Source organism: Paramormyrops kingsleyae, unplaced genomic scaffold, assembly GCF_048594095.1.
Source record: "Paramormyrops kingsleyae isolate MSU_618 unplaced genomic scaffold, PKINGS_0.4 ups31, whole genome shotgun sequence".
Taxonomy (NCBI): Eukaryota; Metazoa; Chordata; class Actinopteri; order Osteoglossiformes; family Mormyridae; genus Paramormyrops; species Paramormyrops kingsleyae.
In genome coordinates, this window is record NW_027325969.1 from 352501 (window position 1) to 362500 (window position 10000).

The 10000-nt window shown below is 57.0% G+C and overlaps 18 non-coding genes and 1 pseudogene across 18 annotated transcripts; all 19 read left to right on the forward strand.

The window, feature by feature from the left end:
• The first annotated feature begins 109 nt into the window (after nt 1–109).
• Nucleotides 110–301, forward strand: LOC140585021 (U2 spliceosomal RNA). The gene has a single exon (XR_011986981.1). It is a non-coding gene; the product is annotated as a U2 spliceosomal RNA (small nuclear RNA).
• A 448-nt stretch (nt 302–749) lies between these two features.
• Nucleotides 750–863, forward strand: LOC140584471 (U5 spliceosomal RNA). The gene has a single exon (XR_011986433.1). It is a non-coding gene; the product is annotated as a U5 spliceosomal RNA (small nuclear RNA).
• A 195-nt stretch (nt 864–1058) lies between these two features.
• On the forward strand, nt 1059–1250 carry LOC140585022 (U2 spliceosomal RNA). The gene has a single exon (XR_011986982.1). It is a non-coding gene; the product is annotated as a U2 spliceosomal RNA (small nuclear RNA).
• Nucleotides 1251–1654: 404 nt separating this feature from the next.
• Nucleotides 1655–1768, forward strand: LOC140584472 (U5 spliceosomal RNA). Its single transcript, XR_011986434.1, has one exon. It is a non-coding gene; the product is annotated as a U5 spliceosomal RNA (small nuclear RNA).
• Nucleotides 1769–1963: 195 nt separating this feature from the next.
• On the forward strand, nt 1964–2155 carry LOC140585023 (U2 spliceosomal RNA). Its single transcript, XR_011986983.1, has one exon. It is a non-coding gene; the product is annotated as a U2 spliceosomal RNA (small nuclear RNA).
• A 448-nt stretch (nt 2156–2603) lies between these two features.
• On the forward strand, nt 2604–2717 carry LOC140584473 (U5 spliceosomal RNA). The gene has a single exon (XR_011986435.1). It is a non-coding gene; the product is annotated as a U5 spliceosomal RNA (small nuclear RNA).
• A 195-nt stretch (nt 2718–2912) lies between these two features.
• On the forward strand, nt 2913–3104 carry LOC140585024 (U2 spliceosomal RNA). The gene has a single exon (XR_011986984.1). It is a non-coding gene; the product is annotated as a U2 spliceosomal RNA (small nuclear RNA).
• A 422-nt stretch (nt 3105–3526) lies between these two features.
• LOC140584475 (U5 spliceosomal RNA) lies at nt 3527–3640 on the forward strand. The gene has a single exon (XR_011986437.1). It is a non-coding gene; the product is annotated as a U5 spliceosomal RNA (small nuclear RNA).
• Nucleotides 3641–3835: 195 nt separating this feature from the next.
• On the forward strand, nt 3836–4027 carry LOC140585026 (U2 spliceosomal RNA). Its single transcript, XR_011986986.1, has one exon. It is a non-coding gene; the product is annotated as a U2 spliceosomal RNA (small nuclear RNA).
• A 448-nt stretch (nt 4028–4475) lies between these two features.
• On the forward strand, nt 4476–4589 carry LOC140584476 (U5 spliceosomal RNA). The gene has a single exon (XR_011986438.1). It is a non-coding gene; the product is annotated as a U5 spliceosomal RNA (small nuclear RNA).
• A 195-nt stretch (nt 4590–4784) lies between these two features.
• LOC140585027 (U2 spliceosomal RNA) lies at nt 4785–4976 on the forward strand. The gene has a single exon (XR_011986987.1). It is a non-coding gene; the product is annotated as a U2 spliceosomal RNA (small nuclear RNA).
• A 403-nt stretch (nt 4977–5379) lies between these two features.
• LOC140584477 (U5 spliceosomal RNA) lies at nt 5380–5493 on the forward strand. Its single transcript, XR_011986439.1, has one exon. It is a non-coding gene; the product is annotated as a U5 spliceosomal RNA (small nuclear RNA).
• Nucleotides 5494–5688: 195 nt separating this feature from the next.
• Nucleotides 5689–5880, forward strand: LOC140585028 (U2 spliceosomal RNA). Its single transcript, XR_011986988.1, has one exon. It is a non-coding gene; the product is annotated as a U2 spliceosomal RNA (small nuclear RNA).
• Nucleotides 5881–6320: 440 nt separating this feature from the next.
• On the forward strand, nt 6321–6434 carry LOC140584478 (U5 spliceosomal RNA). Its single transcript, XR_011986440.1, has one exon. It is a non-coding gene; the product is annotated as a U5 spliceosomal RNA (small nuclear RNA).
• A 195-nt stretch (nt 6435–6629) lies between these two features.
• Nucleotides 6630–6821, forward strand: LOC140585029 (U2 spliceosomal RNA). Its single transcript, XR_011986989.1, has one exon. It is a non-coding gene; the product is annotated as a U2 spliceosomal RNA (small nuclear RNA).
• A 440-nt stretch (nt 6822–7261) lies between these two features.
• LOC140584479 (U5 spliceosomal RNA) lies at nt 7262–7375 on the forward strand. The gene has a single exon (XR_011986441.1). It is a non-coding gene; the product is annotated as a U5 spliceosomal RNA (small nuclear RNA).
• A 195-nt stretch (nt 7376–7570) lies between these two features.
• LOC140585030 (U2 spliceosomal RNA) lies at nt 7571–7762 on the forward strand. The gene has a single exon (XR_011986990.1). It is a non-coding gene; the product is annotated as a U2 spliceosomal RNA (small nuclear RNA).
• Nucleotides 7763–8165: 403 nt separating this feature from the next.
• Nucleotides 8166–8279, forward strand: LOC140584480 (U5 spliceosomal RNA). The gene has a single exon (XR_011986442.1). It is a non-coding gene; the product is annotated as a U5 spliceosomal RNA (small nuclear RNA).
• Nucleotides 8280–8474: 195 nt separating this feature from the next.
• Nucleotides 8475–8613, forward strand: LOC140584231 (U2 spliceosomal RNA; annotated as a pseudogene).
• The last annotated feature ends 1387 nt before the right edge of the window (nt 8614–10000 follow it).

Here is a 10000-nt window from a genome sequence, read left to right on the forward strand (position 1 = left end):
CGCGTGGACTCGCCGGGCGACACCTGCCAGAGGGGCTGGTGAGGGCTGAGCCGCGCCAGCTCCGTCGGCATCCCGCATGCCGGCGCCCGGCGGGGCGCAATTTGTGGGTATCGCTTCTCGGCCTTTTGGCTAAGATCAAGTGTAGTATCTGTTCTTATCAGTTTAATATCTGATACGTCCCCCATGGAGGGGACCACATATTAAACGGATTTTTGGAACAGGGAGCCGGAAGTGGGGCTTGCCCCGTCCGCTCCACGCATCGACCCGGTATTGCAGTGCTTCCGGGAATGGTGCACCTCTACTGCCCCCTGTTGTCGAAAGGCAGAACTGACTGACTGACTGACTGACTGACTGACTGAGTGAGTGAGTGAGTGAGTGAGTGAGTGAGTGAGTGAGTGAGTGAGTGACTAATAGACTGAGTGCTGTGAGGGGGGGGGCCCTGTCTGTGCGTGGCCCCCGTTTCCCGCCGTTTTTCTTTTTTTTTTTTTTTTTTTTTTTTTTTTTTAAAGGAAGGTGACACACTGTTTGTGCGGTGGACAGCTGCGCTGAGGTAAGGCATGATGTCATCTTTGCCTTTTGAATTTCCCCTCATGTTTGTTAAAATGATTGCTGTCTTTTGAGAGGACAGGAGGACAGGGAGGAGTCGGGGCCCCGAGGACGGCGGCTGCGACGCCCCTGGGCATTCTACTCCGAGCGGGGGCGTCACGCAGGCCCGGCTAACGGCGACGGGCTTGGCGGCGGCCCCATATCGACTCGGGTCTCTCTTCATCCCGTATAAATCTTTCGCCTTTTACTAAAGATTTCCGTGGAGAGGGATAGCGATGAGTTCATGGTATTTTTGGAGGCTCTGCCCAAGCAGAGCTGCACTGCTGCTGTCAAAGGAAGACTGGGCCCGGCTTAGCGGCTGGCGTTAGGTGCCCGGTGGCGCGGCTGTGGTCTCCCTGGATCACGCGTGGACTCGCCGGGCGACACCTGCCAGAGGGGCTGGTGAGGGCTGAGCCGCGCCAGCTCCGTCGGCATCCCGCATGCCGGCGCCCGGCGGGGCGCAATTTGTGGGTATCGCTTCTCGGCCTTTTGGCTAAGATCAAGTGTAGTATCTGTTCTTATCAGTTTAATATCTGATACGTCCCCCATGGAGGGGACCACATATTAAACGGATTTTTGGAACAGGGAGCCGGAAGTGGGGCTTGCCCCGTCCGCTCCACGCATCGACCCGGTATTGCAGTGCTTCCGGGAATGGTGCACCTCTACTGCCCCCTGTTGTCGAAAGGCAGAACTGACTGACTGACTGACTGAGTGAGTGAGTGAGTGACTAATAGACTGAGTGCTGTGAGGGGGGGGGCCCTGTCTGTGCGTGGCCCCCGTTTCCCGCCGTTTTTCTTTTTTTTTTTTTTTTTTTTTTTTTTTTTTAAAGGAAGGTGACACACTGTTTGTGCGGTGGACAGCTGCGCTGAGGTAAGGCATGATGTCATCTTTGCCTTTTGAATTTCCCCTCATGTTTGTTAAAATGATTGCTGTCTTTTGAGAGGACAGGAGGACAGGGAGGAGTCGGGGCCCCGAGGACGGCGGCTGCGACGCCCCTGGGCATTCTACTCCGAGCGGGGGCGTCACGCAGGCCCGGCTAACGGCGACGGGCTTGGCGGCGGCCCCATATCGACTCGGGTCTCTCTTCATCCCGTATAAATCTTTCGCCTTTTACTAAAGATTTCCGTGGAGAGGGATAGCGATGAGTTCATGGTATTTTTGGAGGCTCTGCCCAAGCAGAGCTGCACTGCTGCTGTCAAAGGAAGACTGGGCCCGGCTTAGCGGCTGGCGTTAGGTGCCCGGTGGCGCGGCTGTGGTCTCCCTGGATCACGCGTGGACTCGCCGGGCGACACCTGCCAGAGGGGCTGGTGAGGGCTGAGCCGCGCCAGCTCCGTCGGCATCCCGCATGCCGGCGCCCGGCGGGGCGCAATTTGTGGGTATCGCTTCTCGGCCTTTTGGCTAAGATCAAGTGTAGTATCTGTTCTTATCAGTTTAATATCTGATACGTCCCCCATGGAGGGGACCACATATTAAACGGATTTTTGGAACAGGGAGCCGGAAGTGGGGCTTGCCCCGTCCGCTCCACGCATCGACCCGGTATTGCAGTGCTTCCGGGAATGGTGCACCTCTACTGCCCCCTGTTGTCGAAAGGCAGAACTGACTGACTGACTGACTGACTGACTGACTGAGTGAGTGAGTGAGTGAGTGAGTGAGTGAGTGAGTGAGTGAGTGAGTGACTAATAGACTGAGTGCTGTGAGGGGGGGGGCCCTGTCTGTGCGTGGCCCCCGTTTCCCGCCGTTTTTCTTTTTTTTTTTTTTTTTTTTTTTTTTTTTTAAAGGAAGGTGACACACTGTTTGTGCGGTGGACAGCTGCGCTGAGGTAAGGCATGATGTCATCTTTGCCTTTTGAATTTCCCCTCATGTTTGTTAAAATGATTGCTGTCTTTTGAGAGGACAGGAGGACAGGGAGGAGTCGGGGCCCCGAGGACGGCGGCTGCGACGCCCCTGGGCATTCTACTCCGAGCGGGGGCGTCACGCAGGCCCGGCTAACGGCGACGGGCTTGGCGGCGGCCCCATATCGACTCGGGTCTCTCTTCATCCCGTATAAATCTTTCGCCTTTTACTAAAGATTTCCGTGGAGAGGGATAGCGATGAGTTCATGGTATTTTTGGAGGCTCTGCCCAAGCAGAGCTGCACTGCTGCTGTCAAAGGAAGACTGGGCCCGGCTTAGCGGCTGGCGTTAGGTGCCCGGTGGCGCGGCTGTGGTCTCCCTGGATCACGCGTGGACTCGCCGGGCGACACCTGCCAGAGGGGCTGGTGAGGGCTGAGCCGCGCCAGCTCCGTCGGCATCCCGCATGCCGGCGCCCGGCGGGGCGCAATTTGTGGGTATCGCTTCTCGGCCTTTTGGCTAAGATCAAGTGTAGTATCTGTTCTTATCAGTTTAATATCTGATACGTCCCCCATGGAGGGGACCACATATTAAACGGATTTTTGGAACAGGGAGCCGGAAGTGGGGCTTGCCCCGTCCGCTCCACGCATCGACCCGGTATTGCAGTGCTTCCGGGAATGGTGCACCTCTACTGCCCCCTGTTGTCGAAAGGCAGAACTGACTGACTGACTGAGTGAGTGAGTGAGTGAGTGAGTGAGTGAGTGAGTGACTAATAGACTGAGTGCTGTGAGGGGGGGGGACCCTGTCTGTGCGTGGCCCCCCGTTTCCCGCCGTTTTTCTTTTTTTTTTTATTTTTTTTTTTATTTTTTAAAGGAAGGTGACACACTGTTTGTGCGGTGGACAGCTGCGCTGAGGTAAGGCATGATGTCATCTTTGCCTTTTGAATTTCCCCTCATGTTTGTTAAAATGATTGCTGTCTTTTGAGAGGACAGGAGGACAGGGAGGAGTCGGGGCCCCGAGGACGGCGGCTGCGACGCCCCTGGGCATTCTACTCCGAGCGGGGGCGTCACGCAGGCCCGGCTAACGGCGACGGGCTTGGCGGCGGCCCCATATCGACTCGGGTCTCTCTTCATCCCGTATAAATCTTTCGCCTTTTACTAAAGATTTCCGTGGAGAGGGATAGCGATGAGTTCATGGTATTTTTGGAGGCTCTGCCCAAGCAGAGCTGCACTGCTGCTGTCAAAGGAAGACTGGGCCCGGCTTAGCGGCTGGCGTTAGGTGCCCGGTGGCGCGGCTGTGGTCTCCCTGGATCACGCGTGGACTCGCCGGGCGACACCTGCCAGAGGGGCTGGTGAGGGCTGAGCCGCGCCAGCTCCGTCGGCATCCCGCATGCCGGCGCCCGGCGGGGCGCAATTTGTGGGTATCGCTTCTCGGCCTTTTGGCTAAGATCAAGTGTAGTATCTGTTCTTATCAGTTTAATATCTGATACGTCCCCCATGGAGGGGACCACATATTAAACGGATTTTTGGAACAGGGAGCCGGAAGTGGGGCTTGCCCCGTCCGCTCCACGCATCGACCCGGTATTGCAGTGCTTCCGGGAATGGTGCACCTCTACTGCCCCCTGTTGTCGAAAGGCAGAACTGACTGACTGACTGACTGACTGACTGACTGAGTGAGTGAGTGAGTGAGTGAGTGAGTGAGTGAGTGAGTGAGTGAGTGACTAATAGACTGAGTGCTGTGAGGGGGGGGGCCCTGTCTGTGCGTGGCCCCCGTTTCCCGCCGTTTTTCTTTTTTTTTTTTTTTTTTTTTTTTTTTTTTAAAGGAAGGTGACACACTGTTTGTGCGGTGGACAGCTGCGCTGAGGTAAGGCATGATGTCATCTTTGCCTTTTGAATTTCCCCTCATGTTTGTTAAAATGATTGCTGTCTTTTGAGAGGACAGGAGGACAGGGAGGAGTCGGGGCCCCGAGGACGGCGGCTGCGACGCCCCTGGGCATTCTACTCCGAGCGGGGGCGTCACGCAGGCCCGGCTAACGGCGACGGGCTTGGCGGCGGCCCCATATCGACTCGGGTCTCTCTTCATCCCGTATAAATCTTTCGCCTTTTACTAAAGATTTCCGTGGAGAGGGATAGCGATGAGTTCATGGTATTTTTGGAGGCTCTGCCCAAGCAGAGCTGCACTGCTGCTGTCAAAGGAAGACTGGGCCCGGCTTAGCGGCTGGCGTTAGGTGCCCGGTGGCGCGGCTGTGGTCTCCCTGGATCACGCGTGGACTCGCCGGGCGACACCTGCCAGAGGGGCTGGTGAGGGCTGAGCCGCGCCAGCTCCGTCGGCATCCCGCATGCCGGCGCCCGGCGGGGCGCAATTTGTGGGTATCGCTTCTCGGCCTTTTGGCTAAGATCAAGTGTAGTATCTGTTCTTATCAGTTTAATATCTGATACGTCCCCCATGGAGGGGACCACATATTAAACGGATTTTTGGAACAGGGAGCCGGAAGTGGGGCTTGCCCCGTCCGCTCCACGCATCGACCCGGTATTGCAGTGCTTCCGGGAATGGTGCACCTCTACTGCCCCCTGTTGTCGAAAGGCAGAACTGACTGACTGACTGACTGAGTGAGTGAGTGAGTGACTAATAGACTGAGTGCTGTGAGGGGGGGGGCCCTGTCTGTGCGTGGCCCCCGTTTCCCGCCGTTTTTCTTTTTTTTTTTTTTTTTTTTTTTTTTTTTAAAGGAAGGTGACACACTGTTTGTGCGGTGGACAGCTGCGCTGAGGTAAGGCATGATGTCATCTTTGCCTTTTGAATTTCCCCTCATGTTTGTTAAAATGATTGCTGTCTTTTGAGAGGACAGGAGGACAGGGAGGAGTCGGGGCCCCGAGGACGGCGGCTGCGACGCCCCTGGGCATTCTACTCCGAGCGGGGGCGTCACGCAGGCCCGGCTAACGGCGACGGGCTTGGCGGCGGCCCCATATCGACTCGGGTCTCTCTTCATCCCGTATAAATCTTTCGCCTTTTACTAAAGATTTCCGTGGAGAGGGATAGCGATGAGTTCATGGTATTTTTGGAGGCTCTGCCCAAGCAGAGCTGCACTGCTGCTGTCAAAGGAAGACTGGGCCCGGCTTAGCGGCTGGCGTTAGGTGCCCGGTGGCGCGGCTGTGGTCTCCCTGGATCACGCGTGGACTCGCCGGGCGACACCTGCCAGAGGGGCTGGTGAGGGCTGAGCCGCGCCAGCTCCGTCGGCATCCCGCATGCCGGCGCCCGGCGGGGCGCAATTTGTGGGTATCGCTTCTCGGCCTTTTGGCTAAGATCAAGTGTAGTATCTGTTCTTATCAGTTTAATATCTGATACGTCCCCCATGGAGGGGACCACATATTAAACGGATTTTTGGAACAGGGAGCCGGAAGTGGGGCTTGCCCCGTCCGCTCCACGCATCGACCCGGTATTGCAGTGCTTCCGGGAATGGTGCACCTCTACTGCCCCCTGTTGTCGAAAGGCAGAACTGACTGACTGACTGACTGACTGACTGAGTGAGTGAGTGAGTGAGTGAGTGAGTGAGTGAGTGAGTGAGTGACTAATAGACTGAGTGCTGTGAGGGGGGGGGCCCTGTCTGTGCGTGGCCCCCGTTTCCCGCCGTTTTTCTTTTTTTTTTTTTTTTTTTTTTTTTTTTTTAAAGGAAGGTGACACACTGTTTGTGCGGTGGACAGCTGCGCTGAGGTAAGGCATGATGTCATCTTTGCCTTTTGAATTTCCCCTCATGTTTGTTAAAATGATTGCTGTCTTTTGAGAGGACAGGAGGACAGGGAGGAGTCGGGGCCCCGAGGACGGCGGCTGCGACGCCCCTGGGCATTCTACTCCGAGCGGGGGCGTCACGCAGGCCCGGCTAACGGCGACGGGCTTGGCGGCGGCCCCATATCGACTCGGGTCTCTCTTCATCCCGTATAAATCTTTCGCCTTTTACTAAAGATTTCCGTGGAGAGGGATAGCGATGAGTTCATGGTATTTTTGGAGGCTCTGCCCAAGCAGAGCTGCACTGCTGCTGTCAAAGGAAGACTGGGCCCGGCTTAGCGGCTGGCGTTAGGTGCCCGGTGGCGCGGCTGTGGTCTCCCTGGATCACGCGTGGACTCGCCGGGCGACACCTGCCAGAGGGGCTGGTGAGGGCTGAGCCGCGCCAGCTCCGTCGGCATCCCGCATGCCGGCGCCCGGCGGGGCGCAATTTGTGGGTATCGCTTCTCGGCCTTTTGGCTAAGATCAAGTGTAGTATCTGTTCTTATCAGTTTAATATCTGATACGTCCCCCATGGAGGGGACCACATATTAAACGGATTTTTGGAACAGGGAGCCGGAAGTGGGGCTTGCCCCGTCCGCTCCACGCATCGACCCGGTATTGCAGTGCTTCCGGGAATGGTGCACCTCTACTGCCCCCTGTTGTCGAAAGGCAGAACTGACTGACTGACTGACTGACTGACTGACTGAGTGAGTGAGTGAGTGAGTGAGTGAGTGAGTGAGTGAGTGACTAATAGACTGAGTGCTGTGAGGGGGGGGGCCCTGTCTGTGCGTGGCCCCCGTTTCCCGCCGTTTTTCTTTTTTTTTTTTTTTTTTTTTTTTTTTTTTAAAGGAAGGTGACACACTGTTTGTGCGGTGGACAGCTGCGCTGAGGTAAGGCATGATGTCATCTTTGCCTTTTGAATTTCCCCTCATGTTTGTTAAAATGATTGCTGTCTTTTGAGAGGACAGGAGGACAGGGAGGAGTCGGGGCCCCGAGGACGGCGGCTGCGACGCCCCTGGGCATTCTACTCCGAGCGGGGGCGTCACGCAGGCCCGGCTAACGGCGACGGGCTTGGCGGCGGCCCCATATCGACTCGGGTCTCTCTTCATCCCGTATAAATCTTTCGCCTTTTACTAAAGATTTCCGTGGAGAGGGATAGCGATGAGTTCATGGTATTTTTGGAGGCTCTGCCCAAGCAGAGCTGCACTGCTGCTGTCAAAGGAAGACTGGGCCCGGCTTAGCGGCTGGCGTTAGGTGCCCGGTGGCGCGGCTGTGGTCTCCCTGGATCACGCGTGGACTCGCCGGGCGACACCTGCCAGAGGGGCTGGTGAGGGCTGAGCCGCGCCAGCTCCGTCGGCATCCCGCATGCCGGCGCCCGGCGGGGCGCAATTTGTGGGTATCGCTTCTCGGCCTTTTGGCTAAGATCAAGTGTAGTATCTGTTCTTATCAGTTTAATATCTGATACGTCCCCCATGGAGGGGACCACATATTAAACGGATTTTTGGAACAGGGAGCCGGAAGTGGGGCTTGCCCCGTCCGCTCCACGCATCGACCCGGTATTGCAGTGCTTCCGGGAATGGTGCACCTCTACTGCCCCCTGTTGTCGAAAGGCAGAACTGACTGACTGACTGACTGAGTGAGTGAGTGAGTGACTAATAGACTGAGTGCTGTGAGGGGGGGGGCCCTGTCTGTGCGTGGCCCCCGTTTCCCGCCGTTTTTCTTTTTTTTTTTTTTTTTTTTTTTTTTTTTAAAGGAAGGTGACACACTGTTTGTGCGGTGGACAGCTGCGCTGAGGTAAGGCATGATGTCATCTTTGCCTTTTGAATTTCCCCTCATGTTTGTTAAAATGATTGCTGTCTTTTGAGAGGACAGGAGGACAGGGAGGAGTCGGGGCCCCGAGGACGGCGGCTGCGACGCCCCTGGGCATTCTACTCCGAGCGGGGGCGTCACGCAGGCCCGGCTAACGGCGACGGGCTTGGCGGCGGCCCCATATCGACTCGGGTCTCTCTTCATCCCGTATAAATCTTTCGCCTTTTACTAAAGATTTCCGTGGAGAGGGATAGCGATGAGTTCATGGTATTTTTGGAGGCTCTGCCCAAGCAGAGCTGCACTGCTGCTGTCAAAGGAAGACTGGGCCCGGCTTAGCGGCTGGCGTTAGGTGCCCGGTGGCGCGGCTGTGGTCTCCCTGGATCACGCGTGGACTCGCCGGGCGACACCTGCCAGAGGGGCTGGTGAGGGCTGAGCCGCGCCAGCTCCGTCGGCATCCCGCATGCCGGCGCCCGGCGGGGCGCAATTTGTGGGTATCGCTTCTCGGCCTTTTGGCTAAGATCAAGTGTAGTATCTGTTCTTATCGCTTCTCGGCCTTTTGGCTAAGATCAAGTGCTGCTTTTTGGAGGGATTTTTATTGCCAGGTTTTTTAGTGGAGGCAACAGCGAACCTAAAGCGTGACCAGCAGGTGGCTTGACCGCCGCTGCCACGGGGCTAGCTGTTGTCTCCTTTTAGCGCTTTTTTTTATTTTGGGTAGCCCTTGCAAGCCTAACGTGCAGGTTCGGGTGGCTTGACCGCCGTTCCCGCAGGGTGAGCTTGGGGTTTTATTTCCAGCTTTTATTAGTTTAGGCACCCAGCTAGGACACGTCGACTCCCTGCCCGGCTCCCGAGGACTCTCTTGCCCACCATCGCCAGGATGTCCGGGAGCCCACACAGGACCGTCGTAGTCATCCGGCATACAGCAGCCTTCAAGTGGACTCACCAGGAGGAACCGGAGAGTTTCCCGGAGAGACTGACCTTCATCCGGGAGGTGCTCTTCGGCCTCCTGGGACTTACCATGGAAGACATCATCTGTGTGCAGCGCAACCAGTCTTCGGCCTTCTTCTATGTGACTTGCACTACGGAAGAGGGCTACAAGAAGATGCTGGTTGCATGCAGCCGCTTGGAGGAAGAGCTTCGCCGGATGTACTATGACGTGGAGCCACTGTGGAAGCTGGACCGGAGAGTGATCACCGTCCACGTCTTGGACCCCTTTGTTCCAGCTGAAGCGGTGGCTGCCTTCCTGGGCAGGTTTGTCGACGTGGTCCCTGGGCACAGGGACGTGAGAGACCAGCTGGGTGTCTGGACTGGGCGCAGGCAGTTCCGGGTGTGCCTGCGCCCCGACGCTAGCTCCCCTGACGGGTATAGCCACCCACCTGCTCATTTTATGATAGGTCGTTGCAAGGGCTACCTTTTTTACTCCGGGCAACCCTCCTCCTGCCGCTTGTGCCACGGCCTGGGCCACACCGCGGACTCCTGTACCACCATGAAGTGCTGGAGATGCCTGGACGTCGGTCACTTGGCGAAGGACTGCAAGGGCCCCCTCCGGTGTAACCTGTGCAGAGGTGAGGACCATCTGGCTCGGAGCTGCCCTCAGCGCAAACCGTCCTGGGCCGACGCCGTTACCCGGGGCTCGGCTGTGGACGGGGCCCGACAGCAGGCACTGCCGGGCTGCGCTGAGATGCACGGGGGAGCCGAGAGGGGAGCTGGGAACACCGAGGCTCAGCCCTTCGCCAGTGCCGATGGGGAGTCCACGGCCTCCAGTGCTTCTGTGGAGTCCCCAGGTAAGGGTCCATTGGCCGTGGCTGAAAAGCGCGCAACCTCTCCCTCCAGGTTTGTCCAAAGCAGGAGGAGGAAGAAGGCCCGGAGGAACGAGAACACTGCTTTAGGCCGAGAAGCGATTTCCCCTTTTGAGCAGATGGACTTACTAAGTGTTCTGGTCTCCCCACTTGAGAGACGGTCTTATCCAGTGCAGCAGGACATTGCAAATGAATGTTCTTTTTTAGCCACTGTTGAGTCTGG